Source organism: Molothrus aeneus, chromosome 5 (assembly GCF_037042795.1).
Source record: "Molothrus aeneus isolate 106 chromosome 5, BPBGC_Maene_1.0, whole genome shotgun sequence".
In the NCBI taxonomy this organism is placed as follows: domain Eukaryota; kingdom Metazoa; phylum Chordata; class Aves; order Passeriformes; family Icteridae; genus Molothrus; species Molothrus aeneus.
In genome coordinates, this window is record NC_089650.1 from 34899683 (window position 1) to 34912961 (window position 13279).

General features: G+C 36.8%; 1 protein-coding gene across 2 annotated transcripts in view; it reads right to left on the bottom strand.

Annotated features, from left to right (window-relative positions):
• Nucleotides 1–13279, bottom strand: part of CNOT2 (CCR4-NOT transcription complex subunit 2) — an 85819-nt gene that overhangs the window by 58094 nt on the left and 14446 nt on the right. The window lies entirely within an intron of this gene.

Genomic DNA, 13279 nt, shown 5'->3' on the forward strand with positions numbered 1-13279 from the left:
TTTTCAGAAAAACTATGCAGTATTCACACTGGCAAGTCCCACTTTGAACCTCAGACCATAGATTTTGGACAACTGTCTCAATACAAAGAAATCTCAGTTAAAAAAATATACCAGAACACACACAATATGGGCCAGAAAAACTGCAAAGCATTTCTTCAAGCATTCCAAACTTTAATACAGATTAATGCAAAGCTAAACCAAAGATGCTTCTGACATGAAAACCTTAGGTTATATAGAGCAAAGACAACAGGAAGTATTTCACTACTGGAAAGATTTCATTATTTAATTTTGAAATTCCAGTAAAAAATCCAGTCAAAACAGTATTTATACTGAAGCACATTAAAATATGCACGTCATTTTGCAAAGTTTCCTCTACATTAAACTCAGATACAGCTTCTTATAGTCTGCTTCTATTTGAGATATATTAGTTTAATATTTGCATTTTGAATACTGCCGGCATTTTTCCCTGTAGAAGAATTACTTTGAAAGATGTTTTCTCTGTAGCCTCAGACTCAATTGTCTTGATGGACAATTTCATTATCTTTAATTTTGATTTGCATTTGCCATAGTTGAATATTAATTTTATTACAGCATTGTTCTTTAAATTCAAATATTCTTACACTGCTTTGACTTTACACACCTGAAAACCTTCATCTGATCAGTGATCCTAATCCAAACCACTTCAGGTCTTTTTCAGTAACAAACTATCCAGAGAATTTTTTTTTTTTACTTACAAAGAAATAGCACCATCCTCCCCTGTCCACTAATGCATAAATAAAGAAAATAAAAAAAAAAGGTTTCTCTAGGTAATAAGGCCCTTTTGTATGCTCCACCAAACCAACCAAGTCTGCAGTACAGGTTCTTTGCCAGTAATTGAAGAACTCAGAAACAGCTGCATTAAGAATCCTGCTTTCAAAAGCAACACCTAGGTTTAACAGGCAAAAGAAGTGTCAGGGACGGAATCGCTCCGGAGTGATCCCAAGCCACTGCCTATAGCAGATTTCTGAAGAGGCAGGTGAATCAGATTTCAAACTTGTTAGAAGTAGTAAAGCATAAGTGAGGCAGACCTAGTCACTGCATCTACTGGAGCATACTTCACATTTCCTCTGATCTTACTGATTGGAACAAAGCCAATAATGCTAAATTTGTCACACCAGAATTCTAATGGTTCATGCTAAAGAGAATACAACCATTTTATCTGTCACACAGATATGGAACTAGCATCTAAAATGAGTAACTGAACAGCCACACACAATAAACTAAAACAGAGTTTACCACTTATTTTATTTATTTGGAGCTCATTTACGTATTCTCTCCCATATTCTATTTCAACTGCATCTTACACTCGCCTAAGACAGCTCTACATTGACATTAGTATCTCAGGATGCAGCACCTGAAGCCTAAAGTAGAACAGGCATCAATGAACTGCTCTTAGGACAATGAAAAATTATTTATAAACTGCTCAAATGTGCAGAGTTTTGGAAGGAGCACAAAACAACTACATCAAAGACAGTTAACAGAAAACAAATATTGAGCATAAAGGACCAGTAATTCTGAATGATCTTTTACTACAGATATGACCACTATTAACTTAAGTGGGAGACAGCTCTCAAAGCTGTCTCTCAAAGTCTTTGCAGACTTTGTTCACCTCCTAGACTCGACTTAGTAAGAGAAATGCACAGAAATATCCAAGTTAGGGAGAAAGAACTTGGCGTTTGTTCTAGCATCAGTTTCCCCTTTAACCACTTTATGAAATAAAGTCACCCTTGTCTTTTCTTTGCATACGTAAATCCAAATTACAACAACGGTTTCCATTCAGAAACAGTCATCATCTGATAATTATGAAGAAAAATAATGCAGGATTATGAATTACTAGCTTTGACATATTAATGGAGAGATAATCCTAAAACATGTCCGTGTCTATATACTTTTCTGTCAAGTATCCTTGTAAACAAAAATGAACCCTCTCTACTTGGTACCTTACCTTACAACCACATTCTTGTTCACTTGCATCACAGAGACAACCTAACAATCCCAGCAGAACAAACATTCTCACTTCACCAGACGTAGGGGACAGGGGAATAACAAACCATAGATCAAGATATAAACAACACACATACATACATGTGTGTACATACAGATCTCAATAAAAAGGTCTCCCAACCAACTACAGATGTCAAAAGCTTTACCAACTGGCAGGATTTAAAAAAAAAATATATAAAACTCTTATAATGTAAGCTTTCTTTTATTCCTCCTGTCCTGAAAAGATCACAAAGAGCAAAGGAAGAGTATTCAAATTCATAAAACCTAAGATAATATTCAGTTTCTGGCTAACCATATTCACATTCAATTGCATTTCTCAACTGCTTCCTTCAAAATTCTTCATTAACCTGTATGACTTGACAACTCCTTTTCATCTTTCACTTTTAATTCCTCCACATATTGGACCTCTGACAAGATAACTAAAATCAACATCTCTTATCTGTGCACACACTCATGTCTTTCTCTGTACTTGGGAGAGCATATACACTGAAGATTTCATCCGGGGAGTGAATTTCCAATGGAAAGACTACTTATTTTTAATAAAGATGACTAAAAAATTACAAAACATTCATTTAATTAGATTTCAGTCTGCTAAATGGATAAAAAGGGGCAAGTAAATGTCACTACAAAAACTCATAAAAATACAGCACCGCAAAGACACTGACTTGGTCCCCACTGCACAGATGCAACAGAGGTTCCTTACAAGGAGGAGTGGTAAAAATGAACACCAGTAGTCTTCTTAGACAATACACTGGCAAGAAAATCTTAATGTACTGTATAGGGAAAAGTATGGAAAGTAGCTAATTGACATCACTGTAATACTGAGCCATTTCCAGTACTTAAATAACCCAAAATGAGAATAAACATGCAGATGAAAGCAACTTCACATGGGAATGGTAAAAAAAATAAAAACAGAAAAAAAAGTAGTAATTCTGGTTTGGGCCAGCATAAGTAAGTGTTTACAATGTCAGTGAAACCACATAATCTTCTGTTGATACTACCTGCTTCTATGGTCTCGTCTCTCTCTCTGTGACTTGGAAATTACAGCCACCCAAACTATTATGCTGTTTTATAGTGTTTTTCTTCTCAAGAAGGGTATTTCACAATATCCATTGTACTATTTAAATACAAATTTTAATTAAAGAAATATTAGACCAAAATTATCCTAAATCCGGAAGACATTAACTGCTGGAAAAATGAAAATGAAAAAATATCTTCAGGCTTCTAGCAATAGGTGGAAGCAAGTCCAAACAGGAGCATGGTTATTATTCAAAAGAACAACAAACTTTCTCACTGGTCTAAGGCAAACCTTGACCCTTGCTGTGCTAAGGTGTTCAAATCACAACACACACCATTTCAGCACAATCATAAACTGAAATTGGTATTTCAAGAACTATTCTCTAAATGCGTAAGAGAGATGACAGATCTATCTGTGGATGTCTACCTCACAGGTCCAAACCTCCCACTCAGGATCCAAGTCATGAAGTGACTGAGGCTTTTGCTAAGGTACTCAAAACATCCAGAGTACAATGAAAAGCAAACTCAGTCCATGACATGTTAAATTATTTTGTCTTGATGAACATCTCGTGACTTTACAGCATTTTCTTCAATACTGCTATACTGTATTGATATATATCATCACTGTCACCCAAAGACAGCAACTTCTTAGTCCTTCCACTTCACTTACCAGCTATAGAAAAATGATGTAACATTTCTGTTTCTCTGGAATGGACAACTCTAACAACAACCTGTGAATCCCATCATAGATTAAGTAAAACTAACACTAATTAAACTTTACATTGGAAATGTAGGGTTGTTTTGAAAACAACCCTAAGGACCTTAATCCAGGTAGCAGGACAAATTGCTCTAGTCAGCTGTATCCAACTTAATAGGACATAGGCAAAATTTCTGGGCACCAAGTCTAAAGTTTAGTCTTCCATTGAGAAGGAAAAGAAAAAAAAAGATGCTTCAAGTCAACAATACAGTTTCTTGAATCTCAGTCAAGAGAACCCTATTTTATTCCCATTGAAGGAGACATCATCACCATACCTTAGTGCTGTAAAGAAGCCAATCAATCAGGTATTTTACTGTTAGCAGATCTGCATCACTAAAAAAATACAGACACTTCCTCTGTGATGCTCACTTCCATATTTCCATTGCAGTGTCTTGAAAGCAAGAGAGACACCAATTCATTTCCCAAGTGGCCAAGGGAATGGCCAGTCACAAAGCCTGAAGGCAAAGGGAGAGGAGAAAATGAATGGTTCAGAATAAAATTATTTCATCTTTCTCCTCCTTTTTGATATTAGAAAAACAGGCAATAAAAAAATTCTCTCTCTCTGTAGTGCAATAAAATTTTATACAACAAGATTCCACAGTGACTCCAGAAAGACAAAGGTAGTGACAAACTGTAGGACATGTACGAATGGTAGGACTTGTGGCTAAGTGCATCAAGAACAGGAGAGAGAGAGAGTCTGTTGTGGGTTTGGCTTGGTTGTCTCGTTGGTTCTCTGGGGTCTTTTTCACTTCAGAGAAAGAAAACTGCTGGCAGGGTCGACAAAATGGGCAATATGAACCTGCTGGGACACCTACAGTGACAGCAAACAGAGTGAATACCAATGGGTCATTAGAGCTAGAGGTGAAGCTTATAAAGCCTTCAACTGTGACTATTTTTCTTCATGCCTGAAAAGAAAGTGAGGAAAAGCTGAAGCCAAGGTCTCCAAGAAGTGTAAAAGTCACCTTATTTGGGAAAAAAAGCCCCTAAAAAATAAAAGAGGCAAAAGAAAGGATGCTGTCAGCTAGAAAACCTGTCAACATAAGACCATCTGTTTTCAGGTCAAACAATGCAGGTAGATTCTCTTCAACAGATACAAGTGCTTTGGCAGAACATATTCCTGCCTATCCCTAAACTCTAACTATTAAAATTTCTCTGACTGTGTCAAGAGAGCCAGACATGAAGGCAACACCAAAAAATCCCCCTAGAAGGCTAGAACTCCTGACATTTCTTTCCTACAGCCAAGAAAACAGAAATCAGCAGTGAAGCAGAGCTGGGCCTCAGCCATTCCTGCAGGTAAGAACAATCTAGCTACCGCAGAGCATCTGTGAGGTCGCAGGATGCATCCCTTCCCTTTTCTGTTTCTAATACACAGGCCATTGCCACGCCTTCAGCTAAATCCTGGAAGCAAAGCCATTATCCTACTAACACCTAGGGATTGTGCTCTCTCTCATAGACAAAGATGACTGCAGACCTGTATTGTATTATGAAGTTACTTCATTTCCAGATGATGTGGGAAAGAGAGATCCATCATCATGCCCCACAAATTCACAGCCTGGAGCACATGCTCAGACAGGTTAATAAATAAGCAAGCATCCATCTCATCTGCTATTGAGAAGTTTCTTCACCTCGCTACCATCTTTTGGCCCTGTCCTACAATACACAGAGCTGGAAAAGACCACAAAGTCACTAACACAAATGCCAATGACAAGTAGGGCAAGTAGATTTAAAGGCCAGAAACTCCAAGGAAAAAACTGCACAGCTCAGGGAAAAACAAAAACAGCCAAGTGTTGTCATTAAAGTGTTGTCTTGTTGCCAGGGGAGGGCAACAAGAATACTCCAGCTAAATCCACTTACAAATAGAAGTAGTCTCTAATTCAAATAGCTGTGAGGGTCTCTAATTCAAATAGCTACAAGCATCTCTGTGTGAACACCTACATGACTCATACCTCAAAGGTAAAGGAATCTTCACATCTGTTAAAAACCTGCAAAAATAATTTTTTGTTTGTTTAGTATAGTTAAAGGAGTATTACATTCAATTAGATGTTTGGGCAAATAAGTTAGCAGGGTAACTAAGTATTTGTCCAACTGTTTTATGCAGGATCTAAGCTCCAGCTTTAGAGCACTTGCAGCCTTTGGCACAACATGTGCAGAAACAGAGCCAAGACACTTCCAACAGCAACAACCCTGCCCCTGGACACTGGGAGCTCAGCACAGATCAACAGCACTCATCTGAGCACATCTGCAATATTCCTGCTTTTCTGTTTGAAATTGGTCAGTATACAGCATTGCAGCTAAACCAATTCATACACTGAAACTGAATTTCACTCTATTTCATCTAATAGATTCTCCAAGTTTTCTCCCACTTAATTCCTCAAACATCATTTATTTATGTGGAGCTATAAGCGCACGTCTGGGCTAGTCTAATCCAGTCAGGTACTGATGCAGATCCATTTTGTTTAATTTATTCAAACAACACAGCCCAGACATGGGTGTATCTTTTTTCTCCAATTGCTCCATTTAACTCAATACCACAGTACATTACCCCATGCATGTTTCAAGAATTTTATCCACTGATGGTTAAGTGGATATTAAGATAACTCCAAATGCCCTTATTTTAAGATTGTGAGTAGAGTAACTTTACAATAATGCAGTTACAATATCAGAGCAAAATAAAATTGCAATTCATGATAAACAGCTACATATCTCCTAAGTAGGACTCAGGAATACAAAAGGTAAGGAGATATGCCTTCACCCTCAATATACACATACTCTGTAGAGAATCAAGAGCACATGACTTCACTAAATACCCCTCGTGAACTTTATTAAACCATGAAACAGTGGTTTATGCTCTTGTCAGCCCTGCTGGCAAACAAATGCCAAACCATTGAGGAAAGTTAATTCAAAATATCATTAGCCTTTTTGCTCGTTTGGCTTGAGAGCACTTTGCAGATCACTGGTTTCATTCTTACAGCCCCTTCGTGGTGCATCCGTGGACACCGTGCTCTGCTCATGCACTCCCATCTGCCCAGACCAACCAGTGTACAAGGGCAACAACCCTGGCCCTGAAGAGACAGCAGACAGCACAAGGTGCTCCAGGAGAGCAGAGTAGCAAGATACCTTTGCTGACTAGCAAAAGTTTCTGCAGCAAATTGTAGATCAGCAAGTGACATGCAGGGGGAAAAAATAAGTGCATTTGAATAAATAAAAAAGGCCTCATGATAAAGTATTCAAAATACGTTACTGGAAAATATCAACTTAAAACAAATTAGCAGTGCCTTTTCAATCACTCTTCTACTTCATTTTTACACAACATACTCTTAAGTGGAAATGCCATATACACAATGAGCCTCACTGAAGTCAAATCAGAAACTCATGAGTTAAATCAAGCTATGTTTAGTTAGGGATTGGAGTCAATCCCTTCCCCAAAGCAAGTGCTTTTACACACAAGGAATTTTACTGATACCAACAGGGCACAGACCATTTTAAATTAGGGTCTGAAAATAAAGCTGTATCCATATCCCTTTTTGTAAGGAGGGAAAGAGGATTGTAGAAGAGACTTTCACCTTTCCCTTTGTTTTTCCCTCCTCTTGCTTTAAACAGACAGCAAGGGAGAAAAATTCAAGCAGAAAGATACAAAAAAAGCACACCAGATATATATATATCTGCCCCATAATAACACATCCTTAATATGGGAATTTCAAAAAAAGTTGGCTTTCACATTAAATATCACAGCACAGTCTCTTATAACTGAATGTTTAACTGTCTTTGGCCAAGTACACTAACAATTTAGACTCAACTGCTTCTATTTAGACATGGTTAACAGATAAAACAATTTATTCTTTGCAGAGCACATGTACTTCTCAATCAAAATTACAAAAATCTAGCTGCATTTAACACCAAAAGTAAGCCTATAATCATTCCTTCTAGGGTCCATCCAGATTTTACATTCATTTAATAAGATGGAGCAAGGTAGTACTGACAATTAAGCAAACTGCACGTGTCTTGCAGCTGATTAGTGTCCAGGTTATTTTGCTTTTTATTAGAAAACACCTTTCTATTCCTGATTGGTAAATCCAAAGTACCTAGAAAAAACATGAAGTTTATTCATTTTGTCTCTCATAAACCTGCTCAATTCTCAAGTCAGTGAATGATTCAGCCTTTTGCTATTTAAATTGGAATAGCTAAATGGCAAACTCTTTGGGTCTAATTATTGATTGTTTCAGTATTGTCTATGCTACCCCACTCTCAATTTCTTGATGGACCAGAATAGTAATTGCACTCACTAGTTCATAAGGCACTAGTATCATTCAGATGGCAGCTAAAGAAAAAAAAAAATACTTTTTAATGTAAGCACAGATACATCTGAAAGCACAATGAGCTTGTAATTAAAATTGTGTCATTACACAGGCACTCATAAATGCAGCTATACTGAGCACTCCTTTATTTTACAATATATTAAGAATCATTCTTTTAAAGTAAGATACACTAGAACATTTAAGACTAAGTCAAATTTCATTATTACAAATGTTACTATGTATGCTAAATCCTTCTTCTGCAGTATTAAGCATCTAGAAATGAGCACCCAGAGATTATCTTGACTATATGCAATTAAGATTAAAAGATATGTATCATCCAAAAGTATCCAAAAATGCTCCAAAGACAAGACTAGAGATCATGATAATTACATAGATTTAAATATTAAAAGAGAGTATTTTTAGGAAGTTTTCCCAATAGTTTCATCGCCACCTACCTCACATTCCAATACTTCTTGCTACCTATTTGACAGCTTCTGTCCCTTAAAAAAAGCTCTGTAACAATACAATAACAAAACAAGTATTCAAAGCCATTCCATGGCAAATCAATTAAAAAATTATGCTGGTATAATCTCTGTTCATATATGTATCCAAAGTCTGAGTATGTTTTAAGTTACAATATCAATATGCAAAACATTTTTGAAAGTTCAGCACACTCTTCAAACAAAAAATGACAACATAACAAATTGAAAGACTTCAAAAAAACATAACAGTTAATGATTAATAAAGAATATGATCAAATAATAGGTCTCTTCTTGAGTTTGCTTTTAGTTGACTTGAACACGTACATCTATATTAAATTTTTGCTCACTTTGACAAGAACATAAAGAGAAACTGAGGCCAGGGAAAAAACCCCAAAGGTCTCAGACAGTACCATTTAAACACTGAGAGCAACAGATTGCTAATACTGTAAGCCCCATTGTCCCTAAGACTGGGAATGAGAATTAACATGATAAGAGCTATTTTTTCTTCCTTTGTATATTATTGAAGAATCTCTAAAGCTAAAATTCCACACTGATTTTTTTTTTTAGTACTGGACAGATCTTAACCAGTTGAGTGTAGTAACACAAACAAAAGTTACATGGAATTGTTAGCATATTTTGCAGCTACACAGAAGAGCAAATCCCAGGTTTATACTCTTTACTGAAAGGCACGAGTTCCCTCCTTCATTCCCTCACTATGGATAGAATGCAAAGAATGCAGCTTCTGTCTCCATTTAAAGTTTGAGAAGTGAGACAAACAGAACTTACTATAAAAACTGCTATTCTTAGCAAAATAAATTCTGTAGGTTTACTATAAGGCATACTCAGCCTATAGCAGCCAAGAGCATGACTTAGGACTTGCTACTACAGAAGTCTGGCTCCTGGAAACAGACACACTTGAAGACAAAAAGTAATTTGATTGTTAGGAAAGTATCAGAAAACTACCTTTGGATAAGACAGGCATAGAGCTAAAATCTGAAGAAAACCAAACTAAAAAAAAAACCCCAAAATAAAACACTGAGAGGCATGTAAGATGGCAAATTTGAAAATTTTCCTCCACAAAGCTTAATTTTGCTGTAACTCATTTTGCAAATTCATCCCAACTGAACTGTTCTATTTTGGGTTAGTAGCTTACTAAGTGATATTTGTAAAAAGCTGAACTTATTCTGAAAATGCTGTGCAAAAGAAGTATACATGCTACAAACAGAAAAAGCCATCCTATATAGAAAGAATTTCGGATTTCACCTCAACTCAGCCGATTTCTAATGGATACTCCATGAAATATCACTCCCTGAGCAGACTAAAAACATCTTAGTTCAATGACACGTTTAAATTAATTGCCAAGCCAAGATCTTGCTCCATCTATGAAATACTCCCATCTGTGACCTCCAAAACCTCATTCTGTGAGAACCCCCAAGAACAGTAATAGCTTCCTAGATCATGCTTAAGCTGGAGAAAAACACATCAAACTACCTGAAGTATCTCTTTAGAAACTTGTTCATCTTTTCCGGATGTAGCAGCTCTCTTTAATTCAGCTGCAGTTGCTGGAAATCAGAGATAATTGTTAGAGCCTAGGGCAGTGCTTGCAAGCCTGTCTAGCAAGAACAGTTTAAAAATTACTTTCCTCATTTATCAGAGGAGGCCCTGCCAACCAACTTCTGCATTGGTTCTCACAGCAACTTTCTATCCAGTTTACTGACTGGCCAGATCTCTTGGGTTTGTTTAGTTGCTCATTTCCCTTTCATACAGGTACCTGTGCTAGCAGACCATTGTTTGCCAGGAAGCATTTATGAACACAGAGAAAAAAGGAAGCACAAAGCTTTTTGTGCTGGTAATGATCATAAATAGCTTGCTCAGACATGGCTGTATCAGAGCCATTGCTCTGCAGCTGATATTTCACTCAGAAGGCTGACACCACAAAATATGTTTATATTGTTCTTCCATGATCTCTGTCTAGGGGAAACCAACATCTTGCATAAATGGTTTCTGTGTCTTGCTTCCAAAAGAGAAAATGTGACACTGTTCTGAACAGTCCACATTGTCCAAAAACTCAATTTCCACAATTTTTCTAAAATCCCTCTATCTAATGCTTTTTGCTTCTGTGATGGGTTGACCTTGGCTGGATACCAGGTGCCCACCAAGCTGCTCTATCCTCTCCCCTCCCACATGCACAGGGGAAAGAAAGACGGAAAACAACTCTAGAGTTAAGTCTGCTTACTAAACCAAAACCAGAAGTTTGCACATGCAGAAGTAAAGAGGAAACAAAAAAAGTTAACTCTCCACTTCCCCTCAGCAAGCCACTTCCCAGGAAGGAGGGCTTCAGCACCTGTAGCAACTGCTGTGAAAGCCAAACTTTGTAAAATAACAAATACCACCCCCCCCTCCTCCTCTTTGTCTTAGCTTTTACATGAGAGCTGACTTCATACAGTATAAACGTCCTTTGGTTATTTTGGGTCAGCTGGCCTAGTTGTGTCCCCTCCCAGGATTTTGCCCACCCCCAGCCTACTGATGTGGGGGAATTGTTGGAGATACAGCTCTGATGCTGTGCCAGAGCTGCTCAGCTGTAGCCAAAACAGTGGTGTGTTATCAATCCCTTTCTAGCCACTGATGCAAAGCACAGCACTGTGAAGGCTGCTGTGGGAAAATGAATTCATTTCAGCCAAATCCACTAAGACTGCCTGCAGAAAACACCTTTTGCAGGCCTATGAATAATCAACACCAGCATTCTCAAGATATGACAGATACGTAAAAATAATTCTAAGAGACACAGCTTATTCCTCTCTGCCCTTGGTGAGCTGCAAGACCAACTGCAAGGAATCAGAGCAACCACATAAATGAAGAACAGCTTAATAATAATAACAACTTCTACGTTATAAACCCTTAAACAGCTTTCAAGGAGCACCCTCCTTACAGTCTTTAATGGTATCTGTTTATCAACTACTTGTACCTTCCAGGACACTGAAAGCCAAAAGATTCCGAATCTGTTCTCCTGCTCCTCATTCAGCTGCAGCACTGGAATCCCTGGATCTGGACATTTACTTTTCACAACAATCCTATGGCAAGCTCCTTGGAGTTAACTGAGGAAAGCTAGACTTAATGCCTAAGTAATGTCTGTGTTAACCCTTAACAGAGACCTTATTTACTTAATGGGTTAACAGAGACATCAGAGACAAGACCTTATTTAGAACGTCCATCAGGTCATTTTAAACATCCAAATAATCCAAAGTGTTCACTTAACAAAGGCCTACTTTGAAACAAATAGAAGACAGTACTCTCTGTCTCCTATCTGGACACAAGCTAAAGATATTTTTAAATGGATATCATGCTTTTAATTTCAGTGCATTTCCCATAAGAAGGTACTATAAGGAAGACATTCACTGAGAATTGCTTACTTAGTTCTGCAAAAAAGAAAAATGTACCCTATCCACAATCTCAAGTTATATTATCCCTCAAAATTAATCTATATGTAAAAATCTAAACTGTCCAATTTTGGAATATATACCTGATGGTATATCAGTTTAGAGTTTGCAACTCGTATTTGCAAATTAAGAGTAAACATATAAATTCTTCATTAAAGAATTAGCAAAAATAGAAAAAAAAAATCCAGAAATCTCAAGACTTCTCTGTAAGAGGATGAAGACACATATAAACACACTCAAAAGGAATCTTCACAACTAAATTTATTAACTAAAATATCGAGAAACTATTGGTTTTAATGCTGGACATGAAATCCAGCAAGGCTGACACTAAATAAAACAGAAAATTCGCCTTTTAAAAGAACTGATCCTTCGAGAATTTTCAAAACCACATGAAACATCAGTTAAAAGTTTTAAATGAAGTATGAAAGAGTGTCATGATCTTTTCTAATTAGTTTAGTTAGGTAAAAGCCCAAATGAAAGAAATTGTGTCAATGTTTTACTCTTTTGAAGCACACCATAATTAACATGTGTCAGTTACATGACGTACATGGGAGCAATGTATGTCTGCTGCCCTCATGGATGCTCCCTTAACCATTTATGCATCTGTCTCTTTACAGAAAAAAATATTTTTCCATTGCATTTCTTAATTACCCAGAACTCTTAAAAAAAAAATTAAAGTAATTTTTTATAAGCAAGTCCACCAGGTTATGTAAACCCATCAGTATTAAGCATATTTTTACAGCTAGAATGCCTAATAGACATTTTAAAGAACAAAAACACCAGAAAGATAAATTAACACTGGTAAAACTCAGTGATTCTTGAGTACATTACATACTTGAAAAAAAAATACAATAAAAAAGCATTGAAAAAGCTGGAGAAAAATGTAGCCTGATTTTGAACTTTGTTAGGACAGACTGGTTGCAAGTACTACAGCTCACATTTTAAGGAGGTTTTTACAAGCAAAGTCTGTACCTTGAGTTAACTTCATACTGTCAGCATGGTGGCCCAGTAGGGACCTTTTCATAACAGATCTCAAGAGAAGTGCACAATTAGAGAGGACACTGAGTCGTTGAGCAAAAATTACATATTGCAAACTTTTTATTATGAATGTTCTACTCCTAATCCAATTTATGCTGTTCTGATTCATTAGAAAGAAAAAAAATCCACATGAAACCGTAACTTAAACACATTTTTTAGTCAGAACTGGTAATCATTTATACATGCATCTGAAAGGAGAAGCACACACTG